Source organism: Bos grunniens, chromosome 13 (assembly GCF_055505025.1).
Source record: "Bos grunniens cultivar Pamir isolate PY7600 chromosome 13, Bosgru_T2T1.0, whole genome shotgun sequence".
Lineage (NCBI taxonomy): Eukaryota > Metazoa > Chordata > Mammalia > Artiodactyla > Bovidae > Bos > Bos grunniens.
In genome coordinates this window covers 35,628,494-35,650,667 of record NC_141177.1, presented here as the reverse complement: position 1 = coordinate 35,650,667, position 22,174 = coordinate 35,628,494, and the positions used below count along the sequence as shown (strand labels likewise).

General features: G+C 42.3%; 1 protein-coding gene and 1 long non-coding RNA gene across 13 annotated transcripts in view; one reads left to right on the top strand and one right to left on the bottom strand.

Annotated features, from left to right (window-relative positions):
• Positions 1–9,882: 9,882 nt before the first annotated feature.
• Positions 9,883–20,264, bottom strand: LOC147360725 (uncharacterized). The gene is made up of 2 exons (XR_015139389.1): positions 19,983–20,264; positions 9,883–10,207 (listed from the first exon to the last, which is right to left on the bottom strand). It is a non-coding gene; the product is annotated as an uncharacterized LOC147360725 (long non-coding RNA).
• SHLD1 (shieldin complex subunit 1) overlaps positions 20,193–22,174 on the top strand; it is a 117,020-nt gene continuing 115,038 nt past the window's right edge. For 6 of the 12 annotated variants that reach the window (XM_086333448.1, XM_086333456.1, XM_086333452.1 and 3 more), the window contains exon 1: positions 20,193–20,292. The gene's annotated coding sequence lies outside the window, so the exon portion shown is untranslated. Of the gene's footprint in view, positions 20,371–22,174 lie in introns of all 12 variants that reach the window. The other 6 variants (XM_086333447.1, XM_086333454.1, XM_086333450.1 and 3 more) reach the window with 1 other exon arrangement.

The following is a 22,174-nucleotide window of genomic DNA, read 5'->3' as shown; positions in this document are numbered from 1 at the left end:
AACTGGACCAGAAACTGGCTGAGGAAGAAGGAAGAAAACCAGGAGCTAGTTGAGGCCTGAAAGCCAATCAGGAGAGTGCTTCAAAGAAAGAGTGTTCAACAGTGTCAAATAAGATGAGGCTTGAAAACTCTCCATGGAATTTTGCATCATGGCAATGACTCAAGCTCAAATGTTTTGATGGAATGATGAGGGTGACAGCCAGATTTGGAGGGAACTGAGGAGTAAATGGTAAGAAAATGGAAACAGAGTATGGAAAATTCTTTTTAAAAGTTTGTGAGGGGAGGGAGAGCTAAGGCAAAAGCTAGAAAAGAATATAGGACTGAGGGTTGGTTGGTTTTGCTTTGCTTTTATGGCAGACACAAGAATAGTCTGTATATTCAGCCCATTTATATAGCAAACACAATTTATAAATAGACTCAAATACAGAATTTAGAATATGATAAAGAGCATCTTGGGCTTCCCAGGTGGCACTAGTGGTAAAGAATCTGCCTGCCAATGCAGGAGATGCAAGAGACAAGGGTTTGATCCCTGGGTTGGGAAGATTCCCTGGAGTAGGAAATGGCAACCTGCTCCAGTACTCTTGCCTGGAAAATTCCATGGACAAAGGAGGGCTACAGTCCATGGGGCTGCAAGGAGTCAGATTTCACTGAGCCACTGAACGCACACACACAAGGTGGGCATCTCAAGTCTCTCAAATCTTTTTAATACAAAGATATTAAAATATCATTTTAATAAATCGTGTTAGGATGCCTAAATAGTTGTGTGGAAATTATAAAATTGGATCCATATTTCATTATATACAAGAATAAATTCCAAATGCACTGGATATCTAAATGTAAAAAGAAAAGCATGCAAGTTCCAGAAGAAAATGTGTGTAAATTCTTTCATATTTTGAGGGTAGAGAAATATATTTGTAACTTGCAATCTAAATGCAGTAAAAGAAAAGATGGTAAATGTGATTATTTTAAACAAAATAAACTTTTGCATGGCTAAAAACAATACACAAGCAAACAAACAAAAAACATCATAAACAAAGACCAGTGACAAACTTGGAGAAAATGTTTGCAACATGTATTATGTAAGTTACAGGTTAAAAAATGGATACATAGATATCGGTGTAAAGGACCAGTCGAGAGGGAGCAAACTGATCAGAGAAAGGGAGAAGGGAGAAAGGGAAGATCGCTAGGGTGACATCTTATGAACCTCCGGAGAGAGGACCAGACAAAGACAGACAAGGGATTGTCAGCAACTTCCTTGTTAAATGGAGGGAAAGAGGAGCTGGTGGCATGGATCTTGATGGGGTTCGATGTTTAATAGGATTAGGAAGCAAGTTAGCAGCTGAGAGGAAGAGGAGAGAGAGATGAAATGAAAGGGAGGAGCCTTCACTGACCAGGGAAGTGTGAGGTGAGACCAGACCCTTGGGGTGAGTGCTATTCGTGATGGTGAATTTACAAAGGAGCCATTGTGTTCCCTGAGTGACTTTCCCTGGCAGTCCTTGAAAACGGTTGTTTGACTTTCTATTGTCTCCTGGGGGAAAGAAGTTCTTTATAATTCAACTCCATCTTTGTGAGAACTGTTTTGGGAGGACTCGGTCCTTTCACTGCTGGGGCTGGGTTCAATCCCTGGTTGGAGAACTAAGATCCGGAGGGCAAAAAAAAAAAAAAAAAAAGACCTTTTTTTTCCCCTGGAGATCCAGAAGGAGGGAGGAAAAGAAGGACCCGTCAACAGGAAGCAGTTAATTTACATGAAAAATATTATGTCTAATTCATTGTTTGTCAAGTAAAACAGGTGAGTGGTGTCAGCCACAGAGAGAGGCAGAGAAACTCAGAAGCTTCTGGGAGGAACGTTAGGGACAACTGTTAGAAGAAGGCTAGCAATTAGTTTATCTTATCACTTTTCAATCTGAACAGGCTCTTGCTGCCTTTTGTGTCATGGCTGGGTGAGTAAACCTTTGTTCAGAGCTCAAAGTCCTAATGCTTCCTACTGCTATTAATATTAATGTCTGAGGTAATTTTCTGAAAGAGCTGATATGTGGGGTGTGTCTGCCTCTCAGCTGGCTGGTTGACTGTGGGACAGTAGACATCTAAACGTCTGCAATTTGCTAGTTCCCACCTTCTTGTCCCCCAGTCCCATGCACGCTACAGATTAAATGTGCATTAATGTTCTTCTGTTATGAAAATTTCTTCCCACCCAGACTGGGGAGAATGACCTTTAGTTTGGCAGTGCTGGAGCTTAGATGATGATAGGCTACGTGCCCAGAGAAAGAATGTGGACGCAGTGAGTTCTTTTGCAGAGGGGGAAAGGCATGCTTGTTGAGGACTTAATGATCATTTTTAAAAAATCTAGTTTTATTTCCTTATTTGGCTGTGCTGAGTCTTAGTTCCTGCATGTGGGATCTTTAATATTCCTTGCGGCATGGAAGAATCTACTTGCGGCATGTGGGATCTAGTTCCCAGACCAGGGATTGAACTCAGGCCCCCTGCGTTGGGAGAAAAGAGTCTTAGTCTCTGGACCACCAGGGAAGTCCCCTAAAGATCCTTAATCAGAGCAGAATATTGACTCATTCTCTGTAGAAAGGATTAGGAAGTCTGTAGTGACAATATAATTAAAAAAAAAAAAAAATTGAGATTTCCCTGTGGTCCAATGTTTGAGATTCTGCCTGCCAATTCAGGGGACACAGGCTCAATTCCTGGTCCAGAAAGATTCCACATGCCTCAGAGAAACTAAGCTGGTGTGCCACAGCTACTGAGCCAGTGCACTGGAGCCTACAAGTCGCAACTAATGAAGGCTGCATGCCCTGGAGACCGTGCTCCTCAAAAAGAGAAGCCTTCACAATGAGAAGCCCACACACCAGAAACGAAGACCCAGCACAGACAAAAAATAATAATAATAAATAAAGACTGATAGATGACTTGTAAAAAAAACAAAAAGCCAGTCTTTCAGTTCAGAGGAAGGAAAAGTCACCAAGTGTCCTATCTGGAAAGCTTGTGCCTGCATCTAGGCACTGCCCAGGCCCAGCTCTGTGTTTCTCCAGGGCCTCAGACTAGAAGGGGAAGGATGCCATTAATCACAGTTGGCTTTGCTTGGTGATTATTTGCTGGGGAACTGTTGTTCCCAGGTGGGGAGGGAGGTGACTTCAGAGGGAAGCCAGTCAAAGCTGGAGGTTTCCATGTGGTTGGAAAGTCGATTGTCAGCCTGACCTTGTTTATGTTGGGACACACTGACCTAGAATGTCTAGAGCCCGTGGGATCCTCGTGTGACCCAAGGCAAGATGGTCTGTGGGCAGGCCCTTCACACCTCTGGACTTGTGGGCATTATTCCCAATGATTCAACTTGGAACTGACTGCCCATATGCCCCATGTGGAGAGTTTACAGGAGTTGATGGGAGGGTATTTTCATTCTGAGGGAGGAGCTCCACGGGATTCAAAGGTATTTCAAATGGTGGAACTTCATCTACTGCTGCTGCTGCTGCTGCTAAGTCGCTTCAGTCGTGTCCAATTCTGTGCAACCCCATAGATGGCAGCCCACTAGGCTCCCCTATCCCTGGGATTCTCCAGGCAAGAACACTGGAATGGGTTGCCATTTCCTTCTCCAATGCATGAAAGTGAAAAGTGAAAGTCAAGTCGCTGAGTCGAGTCTGACTCTTCGCAACCCCCTGGACTGCAGCCTACCAGGCTCCTCCACCCATGGGATTTTCCAGGCAAGAGTACTGGAGTGGGGTGCCATTGCCTTCTCCGACTTCACCTACAAAGCATGACAAAAGATATGACCTAATAGGTAGCCTCCCATTTCACCTGAGAGGTTGGCTCTGCCCTTTGAAACCTCAGGAACGCCTGGCTCACTGTCTTCTTTGGAAGTAGTGGATTTCAGTCTGCTCCAAGAACTTCCCGATAATGGGTATTTGTAACCGGATGTTAGCAGCAGACAGTAGGTAAGACCTTCTCTCAGAGAATAGGGTGGGAGCCATGACAATTGCTTTGAAAGCAAAGGGAGAGTGTTTTTCCCACATTGCGTTGAGGCCCTTGGGGAAGATGGGCTTTATTACCTCCTTTTTATAGAACAGGATCATCAGGAGCTGTGGGATTGCTGACTCTTGGAGTCAGCACTTAATTCGCTGACACATGAATTGAGCACCATGCCTCTCTCACAACAAAGGAGGGAACTAATTTAAGATAATAAACCCAATAAAAAGAATGTGTTTACATTTTTATTTTCAACATCAATTGATCTGGAGAATTTACTCTTTGTAATTACATACTTCTCTTCATTTATGCTTGGTTAGTGATTTTTCCTCTCTTGTCCTTTAAACAGACCGTGTTAACAATGAAACACTCCGATGGGGGGGTTTTATAGCACATGCCAGGACGTTTCTAAAACATCCAAAGGATTTGTGTCACAGATAGCCAGTACAGGACTGTATCTGCTTTAGCATTTTAATAATGCTTTTAAAAAATAACTTATGAGTTCAGTGTGCTCCAGTTCAATTTTGTTTAATTAAAACTTACTTTTAAATTATTCTCTAAGACACAGAATAGTAACTGTGGTTCCTTTTAGGATACTGAATTGCATTCTTTGCCATTTATATATTTTAATGTCTTTTTAGCCATCTACTTATGAGCTCTGTCACAAGTTACCTACATTCTCTGTGCCTCAGTTTCCTCATATATACAAAGGGCACAATAATAATACCTTACTCACAGCATTGTCATAAAGATTAAATGAGGAAATCCATTTCATTAATACTCTAGGAATTCTCTACCAAACTTAGTTATTATTAACACATTATAGCTGTATTGAATTATAAAAGTACTTTGTGATTATTGTAAACAAATATCTAAAAAAATATGGATGTTTATAAAGTAAAATTGATACTATTCACTCTTTACTTAGCCTCATCCTATCCTGCTTCCTAGAGATATTTCTCAGAGATAGCTGCCATATTGACTGTAATTTTCTATGCACATTCATGTAACTGCCTTAGAACTTTGCTTCTAGGTCTAACAACTAACCATGGACATCCTTCCTGAACAGGTCCCATGGAGCCACCTCTTTACATAATATGGATATTAACTCCTTGTCTGATTTTTTTGTTGTTGTTCCAATATGTTTTAAGGGTGCCTTTCACGCTTCCATGTAGTCAAATTCTCACTCTTTTCCTCACACATTCTGAGGTTTATATAATGCTTAGGAAGATCTTCTCAGTGTTTAGCACTTAGAAATACACTTCCCAGGACTGGAAAATGAAGACTTACACAACTCCAGAGAACTTTTCAGTGGTTAATAAGGTGACTATCACCATCTTGGGCTTCCCTGGTGGCTCAGACAGTAAAGAATCCTCCTGCAATTCAGGAGACCTGGCTTCGATCCTTGGGTTGGGACGATACCCTGGAGAAGGGCATGGCAACCCACTCCAATATTCTTGCCTGGAGAATCCCCATGGAGAGAGGAGCCTGGCGGGCTACAGTCTATGGGGTTGCAGAGTCAGACACAACTGAGCAACTAAGAGAACTTTCGGAACATACATTGTTACCATACTGAACTCAGGTCCACTTGCCCAACTCACAGCAAAGTCAATCTACTGATGAGGGTTGTGGTGAAGGAAAGTACAGCACTGACTGCAGGAAGCCAAGCAAGGGAGTAGGAGATCAATCTCAGATCCACCTCATCTTTGTCTTTGATTTAGGGATTTCTTTTTTAAGGAGAAAAAAATGGCTGGGGTTAATCACTGTTTTTGATGTTTCTGTCACATTTTTTAATCACAGTTTTAGGAGTCAGGATGTTTCCAGTTTACAATTCTCAGAACATGGGGGTGGGGGGGAGGGGTGTCTATGCCCTGGAGAAACAACCTGAGTTTGTATGTTAATGATCTTGACTATTATAGCAATTTTAGTACGTTAATAATGTTATTGACAATGGCGATTTTAGTCATCTGACTCTGATTAGTGTTCAGTTGCCACAGGGCTGAGGTTCAGAAGGGACAATAAAAGGAATAAAGTTCGGGATAAAGAGATTAATCACAAGCTTGGTAATAGAATTTAGCTTTAGAGGGACATGATTTTGAAACCAAGTTGAGCCCTGCAGGACCTTCCCAGGTACAAAAGCCTTTCTGTGTTCCCCATTTTTTATTTGTAGGAAAAAACACCTCAGCTTCCTAGATCCCTGAGTTCCAAAGAGCAGATTTAAACAGTTACTAGTTAGGGTAGTAAGGGAATATGGAAACAAAGAAAAGGTAGTCAAGAAAAAATAGTGTATCAAAAAAGCAGAGGCCATGTCCATTGACAGGTGAATGGATAAAGAAGTTGTGGTACATATACATAATGGAATATTACTCAGCCATAACAAGGAACCCATTTAAGTCAGTTCTCATGAGGTGGATGAACCCAGAAACTATTATACAGAGTGAAGTGAGTCAGAAAGAGAATGATAAATATCGTATTCTAATGCGTATATACGGAATCTAGAAAAATGGTACCAAAGAATTTATTTATAGCACGGTGATGGAAAAACAGACATAGTAAATAGATATATAGACATGGGGAGAGGGGAGGAGAAGGTGAGATGTATGAAAGGGGAACATGGAAAGTTACATTACCATATGTAAAATAGATAGCCAATAGGAATTTGCTGTATGTCTCAGGAAACTCAAACAGGGGTTCTGTATCAACCTAGAGTGGTGGGATGGGGAGGGAGACGGGAGGGAGCTTCAAAAGGGAGGGGATATATATATATACCTATGGCTGATCCATGTTGAGGTTTGACAGAAAACAACAAAATTCGGTAAAGCAATTATCCTTCAATTAAAAAATAAATACATTTTTAAAAAAGGAAAAAAAAAAAAAAAGCAGTCCTAGGTTCTCCTCAATGGATATTCAGAACAATCTGATGCAATCTTAGTTCTACAGAACTAAGACTCCCACCAAAGTGGAGCATGGTAATTTCAAGCTGAGCAAAAGAGTTTAAGAATCTACCTTGTTTCCTCACCACCAACCAATCCAAAGAAAGTCGCACCTTAAATTTTGTCTTTAAAAACTCTTCTCCCCAAACTCCCCAAATCAGGGAGTTCAGGTCTTTGGAGCACAATCAGCCTATACTCCTTGCTGGGCCCTTGCATTAAACCTCTTTCTGGTCTGAACTCTGATGGTTCAGTTCATTTGGTACCCTGTGTGTCCATTGGGCATACGAACTTGGGTTGAGAACAGTTTCAAAATAAAACTGTGATCCATTAATGTGAGTGTATTTTATTTTTTACTGGAAGAGAGCAAATGACTGATATGCTTTTGGGTGTTGTGGGGAATGTTACCTTCAGCTAAGAATGAGAAATGCAGGCTTGAGGACACCTATACACTTTGCACAAGTCTCTGAATTCCACCCCACAGGATTCCTATAGGTCATGGTACTGGGAGGAAGGAGGTCAGTTATTTGGTGCTTGATGTAGTTGAACCTGTGACTTAACCATCATGGTGTGCAAGAAAGTGGTTTTACCTTATCTCTTAGGAGACTCAAAAGTTACTAATAAAGCCACCTAAAGCCACCAGTTCTTTTTTTCTTTTAATGCTTATTTATTTTTGGGCTGCATTGGATGTGAGTTGCAGCACTCAGGAATCTTCATTGCATCACGTGGGATCTTTCATTGCATACAGATTCTCTAGTTGTAGCCTGTGGGCCCAGCAGTTGTGGTGCATGAGCTTAGTTGCACTGTGGCACAAGAGATTCCAGTTCCCCAACCAGGGATTTAACCCATGCCCCCAGCATTGCAAGGTAGATTCTTAACCACTGAACCACCAGGGAAGTCCCTCAGTAGTTCTTGGAAAGGTCCACCAAGACCTCTGTATACTTGCTCATGTCTGGGCACCAAGATCTACTGTTGAAAACATCACTCAAAAATATTTGTCAAAAAGTCAGTTCAGCTATGGACAGCAGCTCGCCAGGCTTCCCTGTCCATCACCAACTCCTGAAGCTTCCTCAAACTCATGTCCCTTGAGTCAGTGATGCCATCCAACCATCTCATCCTCTGCCATCCCCTTCTCTTCCTGCCTTCAATCTTTCCCAGAATCAGGATCTTTTCAAATGAGTCAGTTCTTCCCAGCAGGCTGCCAAAGTACTGGAGCTTCAGCTTCAGCATCAGTCCTTCCAACAAATATTCAGGATTGATTTCCTTTAGGATTGACTGGTTTGATCTCCTTGCAGTCCAAGGAACTCTCAAGAGTCAAAGAAGTCAAGTGGATATTTGGAAAGAAAAATAATGAGTGACATTATATTTTGACAATGATGTACTTCTACTTTTTTAAGACATGCTTTTTCCTACATTTTTCTTTTTGCTTAGAACAAAATCTAAAAATAATTAAATAATCTTTAATATTTGACTTGCAGAGTACCAAATAATTGGGTACAATTAAAAAAAAATAAGAGCTATTTTGCGGAAAGAGATGTATACTTTTTAATTCAACAAACATGTATTTAATGCCTCCTATATCAAAATCAGAGAAGGCAATGGCAACCCACTTCAGTATTCTTGGCTGGAAAATCCCATGGGTGGACGAACCTGGTAGGCTGCAGTCCATGGGGTCACTAAGAGTCGGACACAACTGAGCAACTTCACTTTCACTTTTCACTTTCATGCATTGGAGAAGGAAATGGCAACCCACTCCAGTGTTCTTGCCTGGAGAATCCCAGGGACGGGGGAGTCTGGTGGGCTGCCGTCTATGGGGTTGCACAGAGTTGGACACGACTGAAGCGACTTAGGAGCAGCAGCATTTCAAAATAATTTTGTTAGGAGTTGTAGGGTTTTTGAAGGTAGAAACTTATAGTCTCAGTACTTCCCTGGTGGTCCAGTTACTAAGACTTGGTGCTTCCACTGTAGGGACTGTGGGTTCTATCCCTGGCTGTGGAATTAAGATTCTGCATACTGAGGAGTGTGGCCAAATAATTTTTTTTTAAATTATAGTTTCCATTCACTATCTAGTCATTTATATTTTTTGCTATTTTCTAGACTTTTTCAGGAATAATTTAGAAGAATACCAGGCAATAAGGAGCAGATTATTTTATATTTTATGGTAAGCACAATTCTCTGTGTGGTCTATTATGTTATCTCCTTATGTCAGAAGGTGTATTGTCAAAGACAATGACAAAATCATTTGGAGACTCAATCAAATGTATGCACCTCAGACTTTATTTATTTTTGGCTGTGCTGGGTCTTCATTACTGCACAAGGACTTTCTCTAGTTGCAGCAACTGGGGGCTACTCTTTAGTTGTGGTGCATGGGCTTCTCATTGCAGTGGCTTCCCTTGTCTTGGAACACAGGTTCTAGACACTCGGGCTTCAGTGGTTGTCGGTCATGGGCTCTAGAGCGTGGGCTCAGTAGTTGTGGTACGTGGGCTCAGTTGTTCCTGGCATTGTGGAATCTTCCCAGACCAGGGACCAAACCTATGTCTCTTTCATTGGCAGGTGGATTCTTATCCACTGAACCACCAGGGAAGTCCTCCACAGACTTTTTTTAATCTTTTGGCCATGCCATGGCAGCATGTGAGATCTTAGCTCCCTGACCACAGATTAAACTCATGCCCCCTGAATTGGCAGGGTGAAGTCTTAACTACTAGATTGCCTGGGAAGTCTCGTCCTCAGACACTTTTGTGGGTCAGCCTTCAGGATAGCCTCAGATGATCCTTGCCTTTAGCAGTCTTCAAACCCTTGTGTAATTCCCCTCCCACAATGAAATCAAGCCATAAGTGATTATGTATTCTAATAGAATACAGTGGAAAGGACAGTCTATGACTTCACAGGCTAGGCCTTTAAAGAGGTGGCAGCTTCCATCTTGGTCTCTTGGATTGTGTCTAGAGTGGGGACCAGCAAATTGGGGTTTATGGGCAAAATCCAGCTTGTAGGCAGTTTTTAAAAATTTTTATTGGTATTAGATCTGGATTCTTTGTGTATATACATACAAATATATGTGGGTGTATATCTTGTTTGTTTGTTTATTTATTTACGTCTGTGCTGGGTCTTCGTTGCTTTGAGGGTTACTCTCTAGTCACGCTGCAAGGCCTTCTCATTGTGGTGGCTTCTCTTATCGTGGAATACCGGCTCTAGCTGTGGGATTCAGTAGTTGTGGCTCCCAGGCTCCAGAGCACAGGCTCAATAGTGGTAGAACATGAGCTTAGTTGTTCTGCAGCATGTGGCATCTTCCTGGATCAGGGATCGAACCCATATCTCCTGCAATGGCAAATGGATTCTTTATCACTGAGCCACCAAGGAAGCCCTGCAGGCAGTTTTTTTTATAAACTGAGCTAAGATTGGTTCTTTGCTATGAGCACATACACACACACACACACACACACACACACACACACAAACAGCTCTGTGGAGAAGTCAGTATGGACACGATTGCATCTAATCACTCCACTGCAACCCACTCCAGTATTCTTGCCTGGAGAATCCCATGGACAGAGGAGCCTGGCGAGCGATGGTCCTCAGAGTCACAGAGTCAGACACAACTGAAGCAACTTAGAACATGCCAGATAACTGGCCCACGGGAACCCTAAGGGATAATAAGCCTCTGTAGGGGAGGAAGACATTTCCCTCTTTCTTTCTAGGTTCTTTCTTCTGGCTGGTCTAGAATTGAACTGACATGAGACAGAATAACAAGAGGAAATCAAATAAAAGTGAAATAATGTGTACATAGGAGAAACCCAGGAAAATTGAGTAATTCACCAAAACAGCCCAAACTTTCACCTTAAATACCACCCTCAACTAAAGACAAAGAGAGTGTTGAGGTGGGGTGAGTCAGTTATGGAAAGTTACAGGAAAAGCACAGCAAATGAGGGTAAGGTTGTGCAGATTTAAGTCAGTGCCTTCTCTATTGATAAGAGTTTCTAGAGTTAAATATTTCTTTAAAAAGGGTAACTCCTACTTGGTTTTCAGAGTTTTCCCAAGTCTACTGTTTTCTAGAAAATAGCCAGTTTAAAATAATTAATATGCCAGAGACATGTTTTGGAGTGACAAATTCTGCTCCCCTACACCTCTAAGTTTGGGGGTAATTTATTGTTGCAGCAATAGTAATTAGAATATACTATATGTTTTATGAAGTTCCCAAGTAAAATACATATTCATGTCCTTTAATCATTCTTTGGCAGAATTTAAGCATATACAAATTATTACCATATTGTATATACTGATTTCTAAGCCTTGTAAGTAGTTCCTTATAAGACCTGAGGCATCACATTCACCAGGAATTCCTTGGGGTCCAGTGGTTAGGGCATAATGCTTTCACTGACAAGGACCTAGTTTCAATCCCTGGTCAGGTAACTAAGATCCCACAAACTGCATAGTGTGGCGGGAAAAAAAGAAGAAGAAGAAGCCTTGAGGCCTTACATTCCAATAAATGTGTAAGGGTCAAATTATTTCCTTAGTATTCAGAAACGTATCAGTTTCTTCAAGTTGCATTTGTTTTCTGCTGACACGCAAAAGCATTCATTATATCTGGTAAGACCAAGACCCCCTAAAGACAAGTTCCCTTTCCAAGACTATGAGTAATCTATCCACAGCTTTACTCCCTTGCTTATTTTCTCTGACCTCAATTCCTTTTGTCCCTTCTGACCTCAGTCCTGTGGCAACTGATCCTAATCAACCAGAGTCAGATGACTCAACTCACTATTGTCACTAACATTATTAATGTACTAAAATTGCTATAATAGGCATAATCATTAACGTATAAACTCAGGTTGTTTCTCCAGGGCAAAATGAGCTCGTAGATTCCCAAGCTATGGATGACCTGGCCAGAGAATCTTAAATCAGAGACATCCTGACTCCCAAAACTACAATTAAGAAATGTCTCAAAAATGTCACAAGACTATGATTAATATTCATTTCTCTCTTCTTCCCCTTAAAACATTCCCAACTCAGAGACTAAGATGGCGTGGATCTTGCTTTGTGTGTTGCAAATAAACCCTTAATTTGCTGTAAATACTCACTTTCAGAGTTTGGCTTTTTGCTCCACACATGAACCTTAGCTTGGTTATACTGGTATTGCTCAAACCACTAATTTGAGAGAAAAGTGAATTTAGAATTGTTGGCCATCAGCCAGTCAATTACCCTATCAAGCAGTTTTTTTTTTTTTAATAGTCTTGGAAAGCATTTATTGTTCCCTTTTTAGAGAAGGGAAAATTAAGGCTCACAGAGGTTAATGGCTACAGTCATAGAATTGATGAGTAAGAGAGTTAAGATTGAAGCCTCTCCTGACTGCACATTTAGGTGCCTATGGCTCTTGGCCTTAGGTCAGTCATATCTGTCCACCTCATCATGAAATCACATGTCATTCGTTAAGCTTTCATAGGCTCAAGGTGCCAAAAATTGATGCTTTTTGTTAGTATCATGGAATGGCCAACAAGCAGTGTTTTTAAAGTCTTTACCATTTGCCTATTATTGTGCCAGTATTGATTTTTAGACCTTAAGGTCCAAGTTTATGTTCATTATATAACCTTCCCAAAAAGGTATTGAATGACACATTGTCCGGTGCTGGGTATTCATTGGAAAATAAAACCCACACCTCTACCTTTATGGATATTCCAATCTAGTCAGGGAATTATCCATCTGATATTCTTTTCTTGGTTATCAACTTACTGCTTAATTATGGCTTTATAACATTGCATGACTGAAAAACAGTAAGATACCTTGCATTTCATCAATTACTTAACCCTTAAAGTAAGGTTTCCTTTCTTCTTTCTCCAGGGCAAGATGAGCTCTAGCTTAAAGCTAAATCCCCAGAAGGAAGAACAATTAGATCAAGGTTCAGAATGACAGGGAGAAATAAGATCATTGCAAATAATATTATTCTACTTTGAAAGACTTTCTGCTGAAAGAGATTTGGCTAAAGTAGCTTAGCTGATGGCAGAAAAATCAACTATGAAATATAAGAGTTTCATCAGACTGTGACATAAATCAATTTACCCAGTCATTATACTGTCAATGGCAAAACAACTTTTTCTTTTGGCCCTTTTGTAATGCGGTAAATTATTTTGCTACCTGTGCAGATTAAAGGTCTCAATTATTAACTATTTTGTTTTGATGATGACTTTGATTAGTTTTCATTTCCTGTGCACTGACCAACTGAAAGTGATAAGAAAGGATGGCCTGAGCCATGCTATGTGGCAAAGAAAGTCACGCCAGACTTCAGAAATTTGCTCCAGGAAATCGCTCCCATTAGAAAGATAAATCTTGAACTTCCCTGGTGGCGCAGTAGATAAAAGAAGACGTCTGCCAATGCAGGGGACATGGGTTTGATCCTTGTCTGGGAACTGAGATCCCACATGCCTTGGAACAACTAAGCCTGTGTGCCACAATTACTGAAGCCCACGTGCCCAGCCCGTGCTCCACCACTGCAATGAGAAGCCTACGCACTGCAACTAGAGAGTAGAGATAAATAAGAGTTAGTTTATAAGCGAACAAACTTGTTTTTCAGGGCAAGAGTGACAGTGACAAGAGGCTCCACGTGTTGTTTTACTGATAAAAGGTCAGAGAGAAGTCATGATTTTTAGACTTCTTGGGGGAGGTAAGGGTTGAGTGGGGGTGGCGTGGGGAGGGGAACGGAGGAGACCTGGGAAGAGACTTAGTTATTCCTGGATATAATAGCACTTTCTTGAGCACTTACATGTGAGTCATTAGGCGGGGGTCTGGACAAAAGTATGAAACAGACATGGTAGTATTGTACTTGCCCTCAAGGCACTTATAGTCTAGTGAGCGAAACATGAAGGTAAATGGAGGAAAGTGGGCTTTCTGAGAGGGATAACAAACTCACATTTGACAAGTCAGAGAAGGTTTCCTGAAAGAATTTCCTAATGCTGAACTCAGAAACATCATTGCTTTTGTTCAGTCACTAAGTCATGTCCGACTCTTTGTGACCCCATGGACTGCAGCATGCCAGGTTTCCCTGTCCTTCACTATCTCCTGGAGTTTGCTCAAACTCATGTCCATTGAGTTGGTGATGCCATCCAACCATCTCATCCTCTGTCGCCCCCTTCTCCTTCTGAACTCAGAAGCATGACAGAGACAAAAGGAGAGAAGAGTGTTCCCAAGGAGGAAACTGCATGGATATAAAAAGCTCAGAGGCAGGAGTGGCGTCCATGGAGTCACAAGTCTTCAGGACTTGGAGACTGAAGAACAAGAGAGAGCAAGCATAGCGTATTTAAGGAAAAGAAAATAGTGTATAGGTGGAGGGTTGGGGGATAGTAATGGAAGGTAAGACTTCCCAGGTGGCTGAGTCAGAAAAGAATCCACTTCCCAAGCAGGAGACCGCCTGCAGTGCAAGAGACCTGAGTTCAATCCTGGGTCAAGAAGATTCCCTAGAGAAGGAAATGGCAACCCACTTCTTAGCTGGGAAACCCCATGGACAGAGGAGCTGGCGGGCTACAGTCCATGGAGTCGCAGTGAGTTGGACATGACTTAGTGACTAAACCACCACCACCGACAGGAGGTAAGGAACCCTCTAAGTCTGGTTAAGAAGTTTGAGTGTTAGCCTGAAGGGAAGAGAGTGAGGTGATTAAAAGAAAAAGCTGGGCTTTTAAAAAGAAAACTCTGGGCTTCCCTAGTCCAGTGGTTAAGAATCTGCCTGCCAATGTGAGGGACACAGGCTTGATCCCTGGTTGGGGAAGATCCCATGTGCCACAGGGCAATGAAGCCCTTTGTGCCACAACTACTGAGCCTAAGTCCCACAACTACTTGCTAGAGCCCACTTGCTAGAGCCCATGATCTGCAACAGCAGAAGCCACTGCAATGAGAAGCCTACACACCACAACTAGAGAATATCCCCTGCTTGCCACAACTAGAGAAAGCCCATGAGCAGCAACAAAGACCCAGCACAGCCAGAAATAAATAGATATTGTTTAAAAAAAAGAAAAACAAAAATCTGGAGAATTCCCTGGCAGTCCTGTGGTTAGGACTTGTGCTGTGCAGTACAGCCAAAAAGAGAAAAAACAAAAAAAGAAAACAAGCTTCAGGGGAGATGGAAAGCTTTTGTCATACAGGTAGTGGATACTTCTCTGGTGACTCAGATGGTAAAGAACCCGCCTGCAATTTGGGAGATCTGGATTCGATGCCTGGGTTGGGAAAATCCCCCGGAGAAGGGAATGGCTACCCACTCCAGTATTCTTGCCTGGAGAATTCCATGGACAGAGGAGTCTGGTGGGCTAGAGTCCATGGGATCACAAAGAGTAGGACACGACTGATCGACTAATGCTACCACGATACAGGTGAGCTCTACTGAGAAAGTTGCAGTGAAAATGAAGAGAATTAAGATCTAGTCAATAGATCTTTAAGAGAAAGAATCTGCAAGATGCTTTGATTCCTGATGGATATGAAACATGTTGACAAAGAAGGAGAAAAATTTTCTGTCATTGGCAAATGGTTTGACTCACTGAAACAGGAGATTCTGGTGTAGGTGTGTAAGCAGATAGGGCGTGTTTGTGTGTGTGTGTTAGTTGCTTAGTTGCGTCCAACTCTTTGCAACCCCATAGACTGTAGCCCACTAGGCCCCTCTGTCCATGGGATTCCCCAGGCAAGAACACTGGAGTGGGTTGCGGTACCCAAACAGGGCTTTCTTAACACAAGAGAAGCCACTTTTAGCCTAAGCCATTTTGTGATCTAAGTCTGGATGAAAGCTTACCCTTGAACAAGCCTCAGAAATTAATGATCTTAAGGGGACAAAAGAATGCAGGAAAAATGATTATTACCAGTCAAGAAAAGTAACAATAACAAAGATAATAAATCTGTTGTAATGACTCTTAGTTCTGTTTCAATGTTAAAAATTAGCCTAAAGCAATTTCTTGAGCTATTTTGCAGAATTTACCCCTCTGCCCCAGCACTCAACCACCAGATCTATTGGAAACTAATGGATGAAGATATTGCTTTTTACTGACCTTCCTGACTTCAATCAATGAAAATTTGGGGGACTTCCTGGTGATCCAGTGGCTAAGACTCCATGCTCCCAATGCAAGGGGCCCAGGTTCCATCTCTGAGCAGGGAACTAGATCCCATATGCTGCAACTAAGACCTGGGGCAGCCAAATAAACAAATAAATATTTTTTTAAAAAGGCAACTTGGGACCTTCTCCTCAATTCTATGTTGAATTCTCCTCTGCTCAAACCCCTTCATGAATACGCATGTACCCTTAACTTAAAAATTCCTTAATTCTGCTGTTCAGGGAGACACTACTTTGGGAAAGACCCCAGGTGTTCTCCTAACTCACTGAAAGTAATCAATCCTTTCTTCTGATTTTTGGCTTGGTTGTATCTTTTGGTTTGATATCCACCAAGAGACAAATCCAATTTTCGGGTAACAAGAGCAGGTTGTTTGGGAGGTGTTGGAAGCTGAGATAAAGGTATTGGAGAAGATGTTAACTTGAATCTCAGAACAAGACTGGCTTAGAGGTTTGGGAGTCATCTGCACAGGAGAGAAAAGAGGAGATTCAAGAACCCTGAGAGAGGTTCCACTGAAGAGAAAGAGTTTGTAAAGGAGATTCAGATGATTGAGAGAGGAAAGAGGAAAACTGGGAGAAGGTGTTATCAGGGAAACTCAGAGACAGGGACTTTCCAGAGGACGGGAGTGATCAGCAATGTTCAGCGCCATTGAGAACAGGGTGGCAGCATCAGGAAAACTCAGATTGAGGGACAGTCAACAACACAACTGACCGGTACTCTTCAAAAATGTCAACGCCAGGCTTCCCTGGTGATCCAGTGGTTAAGAGTCCACCTTGCAATGTAGAGAACACCAGTTCAATTTCTGGCCTGGGAAGATTCCACACAGTGAGGAGCAACTAAGCACTTGGGGCACAACTACTGAGCCTACACTCTAGAGCCAGCAAACTGCAGCTACTGAAGCCAGCATGCTTAGAGCCTGTGCTGTGCAACAGGAGAAGCCACTGCAGTGAGAAGCCTGTGCACTGCAACTAGAGAGTAGCTGATCTCCACTAGATCTCCAACTACAGCAAGTCCACGTGCAGCGATGAAGACCTAGCACGATCAAAATAAATAAATAAATAAATTCCAAGAATACAAAGAAGATGCACAAACATCTGTGTACGGAGAAACAGAGGTTAAGGGAGACTAAAGAGACATGAAAAATGACAATGCAGTTCATAATCCAGAATTTCCTTTTGTTATTTTTAAAATAATTTTTAATGGTTGCACAATCAGATAATAAATTTCATTCAATTATATTTGAGTTTCTCATTTCTAAAATGGAGAGGAGGGGAATTAAGGAATTTTTAAGTTAAGGGTACATGCATATTTAGGAAGGGGTTTGAGTATTCCAGGGTTTCTTTAATCACACTCTATCATGCTACTTTGGAAGAGTGGTTTTTATGAGCCATATTACATACAAAAATGTGAAAATCAAAATTGTACACTGATTATCAAAGTACAAAGCTGGAAGTAAAAGTAAAATTACAGTTTCTGTGTTAGATTTGTCTGAATGTGAAGGAAAGTTCACAATTAGTTTTACTTCTAATTGTATCTATAAATTTGCCTTCAAAAGGTCACTACATCAGCCAGCTTACTTGTGGTAAGCTCAAAGTATCTGACAGTGATTAGATAGTGTTATTTAAATTTTTCACAAGTGTAGGACTCCTAATTTACAGGGTTCTGTATGGATGTGAGAGTTGGACTGTGAAGAAGGCTGAGCGCCAAAGAACTGATGCTTTTGAACTGTGGTGTTGGAGAAGACTCTTGAGAGTCCCTTGGACTGCAAGGAGATCCAACCAGTCCATTCTGAAGGAGATCAGCCCTGGGATTTCTTTGGAAGGAATGATGCTAAAGCTGAAACTCCAGTACTCTGGCCACCTCATGTGAAGAGTTGACTCATTGGAAAAGACTCTGATGCTGGGAGGGATTGGGGGCAGGAGGAGAAGGGGACGACAGAGGATGAGATGGCTGGATGGCATCACTGACTCGATGGACATAAGTCTGGGTGAACTCCAGGAGTTGGTGATGGACAGGGAGGCCTGGCGTGCTGCGATTCATGGGGTTGCAAAGAGTTGGACACGACTGAGCGACTGATCTGATCTGATCTGATCCCAACATACAGTGGGAAAGAATCCTCCTGCCACTCGGGTTCCATCCCTGGGTCAGGAAGATCCCCTGGAGAAGAAAATGGCAACCCACTCCAGTATTCTTTCCTGGGAAATCCCGTGGACAAAGGAGCCTGGTGAGCTACAGTCCATGGGGTCTCAAAAGTTGGACACGACTTTGCTGCTAATCCCAGTGTAGGCATCTATAGGAGGCTGTGAGTGCACAGAATACTTTCAAGGAGTTAATGGAGTGAAACAATAACTCTCATTTGTCTTTTGCATGATCCTGCAGTTCTGGCAGTTGTGTACAGCTACTTGAATGCTCAAAATTCTCCAAGCCAGGCTTCAGCAATACGTGAATTGTGAACTTCCTGATGTTCAAGCTGGTTTTAGAAAAGGCAGAGGAACCAGAGATCAAATTGCCAACACCCGCTGGATCATGGAAAAAGCAAGAGAGTTCCAGAAAAACATCTATTTCTGCTTTATTGACTATGCCAAAGCCTTTGACTGTGTGGATCACAATAAACTGAGGAAAATTCTGAAAGAGATGGGAATACCAGACCACCTGACCTGCCTCTTGAGAAATCTGTAGGCAGGTCAGGAAGCAACAACTAGAACTGGACATGGAACAACAGACTGGTTCCAAATAGGAAAAGGAATACTTCAAGGCTGTATATTGTGACCCTGTTTATTTAACTTATATGCAAAGTACATCATGAGAAACGCTGGGCTGGAAGAAACACAAGCTGGAATCAAGATTGCCAGGAGAAATATCAATAACCTCAGATATGCAGATGACACCACCCTTATGGCAGAAAGTGAAGAGGAACTAAAAAGCTTCTTGATGAAAGTGAAAGTGGAGAGTGAAAAAGTTGGTTTAAAGCTCAACATTCAGAAAACGAAGAGCATGGCATCTGGTCCCATCACTTCATGGGAAATAGATGGGGAACAGAGGAAACAGTGTCAGACTTTATTTTTTGGGGCTCCAAAATCACTGCAGATGGTGACTGCAGCCATGAAATTAAAAGACGCTTGCTCCTTGGAAGGAAAGTTATGACCAACCTAGATAGCATATTCAAAAGCAGAGACATTACTTTGCCAACAAAGGTCCGTCTAGTCAAGGCTATGGTTTTTCCAGTGGTCATGTATGGATGTGGGAGTTGGACTGTGAAGAAGGCTGAGCGCCGAAGAACTGATGCCTTTGAACTGTGGTGTTGGAGAAGACTCTTGAGAGTCCCTTGGACTGCAAGGAGATCCAACCAGTCCATTCTGAAGGAGATCAGCCCTGGGATTTCTTTGGAAGGAATGATGCTAAAGCTGAAACTCCAGTACTTTGGCCACCTCATGTGAAGAGTTGACTCATTGGGAAAGACTCTGATGCTGGCAGGGATTGGGGGCAAGAGGAGAAGGGGATGACAGAGGATGAGATGGCTGGATGGCATCACTGACTCGATGGACATGAGTCTGGGTGAACTCCGGGAGTTGGTGATGGACAGGGAGGCCTGGCGTGCTGCGATTCATGGGGTTGCAAAGAGTCGGACACGACTGAGCGACTGAATTGAACTGAACTGAGTTGAATGCAACATGTTGAAATATTAACATTCTTTTTGTTAATTTCACTACACTTTTTTTTTTAACATATACATTCAGGTTTTTAAATATTTAAAACATTTTTCCTATGCCATTTCCTGTCTACCAAGCACACCAGGCTTCCCTGATAGCTCATTTGGTAAAAAACTTGCCTACATTGCAGAAGACCTCAGTTTGATTCCTGGGTTGGGAAGATCTTCGGGAGAAGGGATAGGCTACCTATTCCAGTATTCTTGGGCTTCCCTTACAGCTCAGCTGGTAAACAATCCCCCCTGCAATGCGGGAAACCGAGTTTGATCCCTGGGTTGGGAGGATCCGCTAGAGAAGGGAAAGGCTACCCACCTCAGTATTCTGGCCTGGAGAATTCCACGGACTGTATAGTCCATGGGGTCGCAAAGAGTCGGACACGACCGAGCGACTTTCACTTTCAAGCACATTGATCAATAAACCTCTAGAAATCGAACAAACTACTCCTTCCAGGAACGCATCATCGACAGCCAATGCCCTCAGTCAAGATGCCCGTAATTGCCTTTCCCCTTTCTTCCCTGCCCTAAGTAAAGATGGTTCTGGTGACTTCCTTTCAAACCTCACTTTTCCCATAACAAACGTGGCGCAACCGCTTCCGGTTCCAGACTGCAGCTACTGCCCGGTGGTGAGTGCAACTGGGACCCGGCGACTTTTCTGGGCTAGTTTTCTCTGTGGACTCTTGAAGGCTTTCGATTGAGAGGAGGTAGGGAGGGAGGGGGCTCTCCGCGAGGCATCTCGGGGATTCTCTAGGCAATTAGGACACCGTTCTTTAATAATTGGGAAGTTATGGCCGCTTTCCCTGGCAAGTTCCCAAACCCCTCCTACCCCCACCTTGCACGGCCTCTGCAGCCAACCCTTTGCGGAAGCCCCAGAATTTGCGTGTCTAGATGAGCTTTGGTTCTTTTTTAAAAATAACTTTTCCAAACTATAATTCACGTATTATAAAATTTGCTTATTTAAACTGTAAAATCTCGTGGTTTTTCGTATACCCCCAGGATTGTGCATCCATCATCACAGTCTAATTTTAGAATATTTTCATCACCTCTAAGAAAAACCCTGTTATCAATTAGCAGTCACTTTCTATTCAGAAGGGCCTCCTTCTGAGGCCCTAGAGTCCTAGGCAATTACTAGTCTACTTTTTGTCTCTATAGGTTTGTTTGCATATTTGATATAAATGCCATCATACACCGTGTGGTCTTTCTTGAGTAGCTTCTTTCACCAAGTATAATGTTTTAAAAGTTTGTTCTTGTGCTAGCATGTATTGGAACTTAATTCCTTTACTGCAGAAAAATATTCCTTATATTCATATGTGTGTGTTCTTGCTAAATTGCTTCAGTGCCACCCTATGTCCCATAACCCTCTAGGCTTCTCTATCAATGGGATTCTGTAGGCAAGTATAGTGGAGTGGTTTGCCATGCCCTTCTCCAGGGGATCTTCCCCACGCAGGGATTGAGTCAGCATCTCTTACATCTGCATTGGTAGGCGGGTTCTTTACCACTAGTTGTTGTCCTTCAGTCGCTCAGTCGTGTCTGACTGTTTGCAGCCCGGTGAACCACAGGATGCGAGGCTTGCCTGTCCTTCACCATCTCCCAGAGTTTGCTCAAACTCAAATCCATTGAGTCAGTGATACCTTCCAAACATCTCCTCCTCTGTCCTCCCCTTCTCCTGCCTTCAGTCTTTCCCAGCATCAGGGTCTTTTCTAATGAGTTAGCTGTTTGCATCAGGTGGCCAAAGTATTGGAGCTTCAGCTTCAGCATCAATCCTTCCAATGAATATTCAGGGTTGATTTCCTTTAGGATTGACTGGTTTGATCTCTTTGCAGTCCAAAGAACTCTCAAGAGTCTTCTCCAACACCACAGTTCAAAAGCATCAATGCTTTGGTGCTCAGCCTTCTTTATGGTCCAACTCTCACATCCATACATGACTACCGGAAAAACCATAGCTTTGACTAGATGGACCTTTGCTGACAAAGTAATGTCTCTACTTTTTAATATGCTGTCTAGGTTTGTCATAGCTTTTCTTCCAAGGAAGAATGAAATTTTAATTTCATGGCTGCAGTCATCTTTCACAGTGATTTTGGAGCCCAAGAAAATAAAGTCTGTCACTGTTTCCATTGTTTCCCCATCTGTTTGTCATGAAGTGATGGGACCAGATGCCATGACCTTTTTTTGAATGTTGAGTTTTAAGCCAGCTTTTTCCCTCTCCTCTTTCACCTTCATCAAGAGGCTCTTTAATTCCTCTTTTTTTTTTTTTTTCCTGCCATAAGGCATTTTACCACTAGTGCCCCCTGCATTTTATTCATCCGTTCATCAGTTGATGGATATTTGGATTATTTCCCCTTTTTAGCTCTTATAAATAAAGCTGCTATGAACATCTGTGGGGGCTTCTGAGGTGGCTCATTGGTAAAGAAATTGCCTGTCAATGCAGGCTACTTAAGAGACTCAGGTTTGTTCCCTGGGTAGGGAAGATCCCCTGGAGGAGGAAATAACAACTCATTCCAGTATTCT